The sequence below is a fragment of the Podarcis liolepis genome, assembly GCF_965112155.1.
Source record: "Podarcis liolepis genome assembly, chromosome: 14".
NCBI classification, from domain to species: domain Eukaryota; kingdom Metazoa; phylum Chordata; class Lepidosauria; order Squamata; family Lacertidae; genus Podarcis; species Podarcis liolepis.
Window position 1 is genome coordinate 32,588,059 of NC_139569.1, and position 6,131 is coordinate 32,594,189.

At 52.0% G+C, this 6,131-nt stretch overlaps 1 protein-coding gene across 3 annotated transcripts in view; it reads right to left on the reverse strand.

Moving 5' to 3' along the window:
* Nucleotides 1-6,131, reverse strand: part of LOC310693280 (protein FAM169B-like) — a 66,056-nt gene that overhangs the window by 59,519 nt on the left and 406 nt on the right. The gene's annotated exons all lie outside the window — the stretch shown is intronic.

Sequence of the window (6,131 nt, forward strand, 5' to 3'; positions counted from 1 at the left end):
CTTCTTGGAGCTAAGCGTGTCAGTGATGGCCGCTGTCTGCATCGCGAAGCCCTTGATAAACTTGCGATAGAAGTTCGCAAAGCCGACAAACCGTTGGACCTCCTTCCGGTTGCGCGGACTCTTCCAATCCAACACCGCTCGAACCTTGGCGCTGTCCATGGCGAGCCCCTTGTCAGACAGCTTGTAGCCCAGAAAATCCACTTCCGGCACGTCAAATTGGCACTTCTCCAGCTTGGCGTAGAGCCTATGTTGCTTTAGCCTGCTCAGCACTTCCTTGACGTGTCCGTCATGCTCCTGCTGCGACTCCGAAAAGATCAGGATGTCATCTAAGAAACAGACGCACGTCTTGTAGAGAAGTCCCGCCAACACGTGATGCATAAACGCTTGAAAAACGTGGGAGCCATTTTGCAATCCAAAAGGCATAACTCTATATTCGTAGGTCCCCAGTGGCGTGAACATGGCTGTCTTCCACTCATCTCCTTCCCGCATGCGAATGAGGTTGTACGCCCCCCGCAGGTCCAACTTGGTGAACACTCTGCCCTTCCGTACCTTTGCGAGGAGGTCGTCAATACGGGGCATGGGGAAGTCCGATGGCCTAGTCAGACTGTTCAAAATCCTGTAATCCACTACCAGTCTTTTCTGGGGCGTGTCCCGCTTCTTAACAAAGAATACGGGACTGCCCCCCACTGCCCTGGACTCCCGGATGAAGCCGCGTTGCAAGTTATGGTCAATGAACTCTTTGAGTTCCTGCAGTTCGTCCTCTGACATGGAATACAGTTTCCCTTTAGGCAGCGCCGCCCCCGGCAGCAGGTCAATTTTGCAGTCATATGGTCTGTGAGGGGGTAGCCTGTCTGCCTCCTTCTCGCAGAAAACTTCCAAAAATTCAGCGTACTTGTGTGGAATCGCTTGCAGCGTGCCTAGCAGCAGCTGTGACTCCTCTTCCTCTCCTTCCTGCCTGGGCACGATGCAGTGTTCAGCACAAAAGGAAGAGCCGAAGGTCAGCTGCCTCTGGTACCAAGCCATCGCTGGGCTGTGCTTGTCCAGCCAACTCATGCCCAATACAATGGGCGTGTCAGATAGTCGAGTGACGTTGAAGCTGATGATTTCTCTGTGATTCCCAAGTCGCATCACCATTGGTGGCGTCTGCTTCACCACTTGCCCCCCGAGCAGCTCCCTGCCATCCACCGTGACAACCTGCAGGGGCAGTGTGGCCGGCAGCAACTGCACAGCGTGCCTGTCGACAAAGTCCTGCCCTATAAAGTCCGCATTGCTGCCTGAGTCAATGGTGATTGGCACGTCCATGGTGATTCCATTGGGCAGTTGGAGAGACGCTGTGAGCCTCACTACTGGTTTGGGCGGGAGGGGGTTCACGGGCTGTAAAATCGCTGGGGACTGCGTCACTAACACGTCTGGCTGGGCCCCAGTGCCTCTTCCTCCAGCCAGACAGCCTCGTTTCCCTGCTGTGGTCCTCCTTGCTGTGTTGCTGCAGTCACCATTGCTGAGGCTGCAGTGAGCTTGTGGGGCCTCTGGGGACACTCTTTCGCCATATGCCCTGGCTCCTCACAGACGTAACACTTCCTGTTCCCTCTAGGAGGCTTCGCTTTCACTGCTGCTGGTGCTAGGGCTCTGGTTGCTGACTGAGCCCTTGCACCTCCCACCTCCATAGGTTCGGCTCCTCCTCCTGGCGGAGGCGTGGATTGCGCCCGCGCTGCTTCCCTGGGAAAGAAGGAGGGGCCCCCGGCTGGTTCGCGCCCTCCACGCCCTTCGTCCCTGTTCCACGGACGTCCTTCCAGCCTCACCCCCACTGCCAGTGCCCTCTGAACGACCTCCTGGGTGGTTCGGGGTCTCTCCCCCCTGGCGATCTCATCTTTAATCGAGTTATGCAGCCCCTCCCAAAAGAGGTCTCTTACAGGAGCCGAATCTCTGTCCCATTCCAGGGCACTGACCAAGGCGAAAAAGCGGGCATGGTACTGCCTGACGCTGGCCCTCCCTTGTCTCAGCCCATGCACCTCCTTCCGTGCAAGATCCACGTCAATACTTGATAAAAAACACCCATCCATTGCTTTAATAAAGGCATCTGCATTCTGTAGCGCCGGATCCTTATCTCTCCATAAATTGCGTAGCCATGCTCTCGCATCCCCATGCAAATGGGACATGATGAACCCCACTCTCTCTTGTTCATCTCTAAAGTCTTTATGCAGCAGTTGCAGTGCGCACAGTACGTCGGCTCTAAAGTTGGGATACTGTTGCAGGTTCCCATCGAAGTGAGAGACCAGCCCGCCTGTCCGTCTCGCCAACCCAATGCCCTCCTGCCGGGGTGTCTGCTTTGTCAGCACGTCTAACCTGACCTGGAGATCCCTGCAGGCTGCGGCTGCTTCCTCCTCCCTCTTCCTGGATGCTAGAGCCTCGGCGTTCAGTTGTGCCACCGCGTTTCTGAGTTCCTCTATCTGCTGCTCAGCCGTCATGTCGTCTGCCGTTCGTGAGCTTGCTAGTAGGCACCTGTGTCTCTCCCCTCCTCGAGGCTGTAGATGCCCACAAGTGCAGACGGAGCTTACTGTCAGTGCTGCTTGAAGATCCTAGCTCACAGAGGATCACGCTAGCCAGCGGTCATTAAGTAAAAGTCTTTATTGAATTACAGTTTCCATTCTCACGCTGCTGCGCGCAACTCTACGCCTAGTAGCTAGGTCGGCGAAGCTCCGTCTGAGTCTCCGCCCTGTGTGCACCAACTTAATATCCTAGCCTTGCTCCACCTTTTCCTCCTGACTGTCCTCCTCTGGGTCCCTCTACCCCCCGGGGCTTCTTCCTTCCGGGATTCTTCTGACGCTGACCCAGACCCTCCTGCCTCCTTGCGCCGGGCTTTAGGACCTGGCTCTCTTTCGGGGCTGCTTACTGCGCCGCCTTCCTCTGCATTTGAACTTGGCGCGCGCGCCCAACCTTCCACTTTCCTCTCAACCGTTTCTTCGCTCCCCGATGGAGGTGTGGCCATCCCCGACTCATGTCCTCCCTCCTGTGGAGGTGTGGCCACTCCTGACTCATGTCCTCCCTCCTGTGGTGAGCTGCCAGCGCTTCCCCCCTGGCTCCCTTCCTCTTCCCTGCTTCCTGGCGGTGACGCTGGTCCCGATTTCCAGCTGCTCCCCCCTGAGTCCTCTCTGGCTCTGTCTTCCTGGGGTGCCCCCCTAGACTCCCCCCTTGCCCTCGCCACTGGTGCTCCTTTCTGTGAATCCTCTGATTCACTGGAAAGACTAGGAGATCTCGGGTCGTCGTCGTCACTCATCTTTTCTTCTGCCTCCTCCCCTTCGCTCTCTGTTTCCTCCCTTGCCCGTGCTTCTGCTCCTAAACCCCTGACAACAGCGTTGGACTTTCCTTTCACTTCCAGGCATATCCGCAGCTGAGCGACCTTTTGGTTTTGGCCCAGCCACTTCATCAGCTCTGAATCTACTTGTACTTGTCCTCCGCTCTTCCTCAGTAGCATGTTGGACGCCTTCCGACCTGAGGGGCTCATCTTCCAGCGTCATAACTTTTATATTCCTGTTGTCTTTGTCCATGGAGCTTTCTTGGCAGGGATACTGGAGTGGCTTGCCAGTTCCTGCTCCAGGTAGATCACGTTTAATCAAAACTCTCCACTATGACCTGTCCATCTTGGGTGGCCCTGCACGGCATAGCTCATAGCTTCTCTGAGTTATTCAAGCCCCTTCGCCACAACAAGGTAGTGATCCATGAAGGAGACAAATATATTAACATAAAGAATAACATGTGTACCCTTATGGGCAGGTTGCAGAGTACATGACTATTCAGTGAACCCAAGAGAGATGAGGAAATGAGAAATAAGATGGCAGTACAGGTTAGGGTAGAGAGAAAGGCAATCGCACATAAAGGTCCCAAGAAGACAGAAATAAGCAAAAGAAAAATCAAACAGAAGCCAAGAAATTAAAAGTAGGACCCATGTTAAAACAGTTAACTGGTAGATTCTACTGGCCAGTTGCCAATCTCCCCTTCTTGGGCAGGGTTCTTAAGCTGGTAGTCATGGACCAGATCCAGACACTTTTGGAGGAAACTGATTTTCTAGATCCATTTCAATTGGGCCCAGTTTTGGCACAGAAACTGTTTTTGCTCACCCTGCATGGTTACCTCTGTTGGGAGAGAAACAGCGGAAATGTGTCCCCGTTAATTCTCCTTGACCTCTTAGCAGTTTTACAAACCACCAACCATGGTATCCTTCTGGAGCCCTTCTGGAGCAGCTGTCCAAGTTAGGTATGGGTAGCACCGCTTTGGAGTGGTTCTGGTCCTACTTGGATGGTCGCTTCCAAAGGGTGATGCTTGGGGAGTGCTCTTTGGCCCTATGGAGCCTTCAATGTGGGGTTACTCAGCATTCAATTTTATCCCCTACGCCAGTGGTTGTCAACCAGTGTGCTGTGGCACCCTGGGGGTGACTGGAGGAACGTTCAGGGGAGCCCTGGGTGCCGTCATTTCATTAACTTGCAGCCCCCTCCAAAAACACCACACCAAAAATCCTCCCCAGCTTCTGTAATTAACAGTTCCTTAGTTTTACAGAGAGGGCTTGAGAAATGCAAGAAAACAGCAAAGTAGCCTGGATGTGTGTGTTCTTAAAAATAACCCTGAAAGTGGGGGGTGTCTTTCATGTTTCTCTCTCCTTCTACCCCCAACATCCTTCCCCCTTCTTCTCTACCTCTCCCCCCAGGCAACCCCCTCCTCCTTAACAGGGAGATTATTATGCTTATTACTAATTACCCACTCTTCACCTTAAGATCTCAGGGCAGGTTATAACAGTTTAAAACAAATTGCAATCACAAAAAATAAGGCAGGATACCTCAGTCAGTAGACCATGAGACTCTTATAATCTTAGGGTTGTAGGTTTAAGCCCCACTTTGGGCAAAAGATTCATGCACTGCAGGTGGTTAGATAAATGACCCTCCCCTCATGGTCCCTTACAACTGCAATTCTGTGATTGTACGATATACACCTCAAGTGTCAAAAGCCAGGGTAAGGAGGTCATCAGCATCCACCGAAAGTGGTATAGGTGCCAGGCATCTGTGGGGAGAGTTCCACAGTTTAGGGGCTGCCACAGAGATTGTCCTGTTCCAGACAATCACCAACTGAGACTCTGAGGGCAGAGTAACTACCAAGAGGGCACCCCCTGTTGATCTTAGCACCCAAGAGGCTCTGTCAGAGAGAGTCTTTCAAATATTTGGGGTCTAAATTGGGTGTTAAGCTGCAGTGTGAGCACTTTCAGTTGAGCCAAGAAATGAACTGGCAACCAGAGTACACAATGTGGCTGTTAACTGAGCATTCAGTCCAATTTGTTTGCAGGGAAGTTATATGAAGCAACTGTTACCTCACTCTTTCCAGTGCATTTCCCCCCATCACCTTCCTTACCCCACAAAGTCCAGGAAGGGTACCCAATTCACTTTGGTTGCAAAACCTGAATTTGGAACTGAATCCCATCCACAAAATGCAGTTTGGAAGTTCTCCGAATGCTAATGGGCCAAAACTTAAAATGGGATCCAGTGGTCTATGAAGGACATTTTGTATCTGTGGGGTCAAAAACTACAGGAAGGAGGATCTAGAAGATTCCTACTATAATAGGAGAACATCCAGAGCATTAATACTTCTGTGGGTCACAAAACCTTAAAGAGAAAAGGACTAAGGCCTGGGAGACCAGGGTTCAAAGACTAACTCAGCTACGGTGCCGAATAGGTGGCCTTTAGCCAGTCGCTGCCTCTCAGTCTAACCTGCACCACAGGATTGTGAAGATAAAATGAAGAGTAGGTGAACTATGTACATCACACCTAGTTTCCTTGGAGGAAAAAAGGTTGTAACAATAAACTATTGCATATATTGACTGAAAATGAGGGAGGGACCCCATTGCCCCGCCTGCCTTGGGGTAAAGATTCTCACATCATAAAATGCTACACTTTGGTGAAAGGAGGTAAGAAATTTGGGGCTTTCAGCATTTACAAGCCGAGAAGCTGGCGGGGGTGGGAAGGAGGCAGGATTTCTGTGCGTGAAACAAAAACATATATTTTCACGCAGAGAACCCTGGGAATTGTAGTTTGTTAAGGGCGCTAAGGACTGTAGCTTCCCGGTGTGGGTAAACTACAGTCCCCATGGTT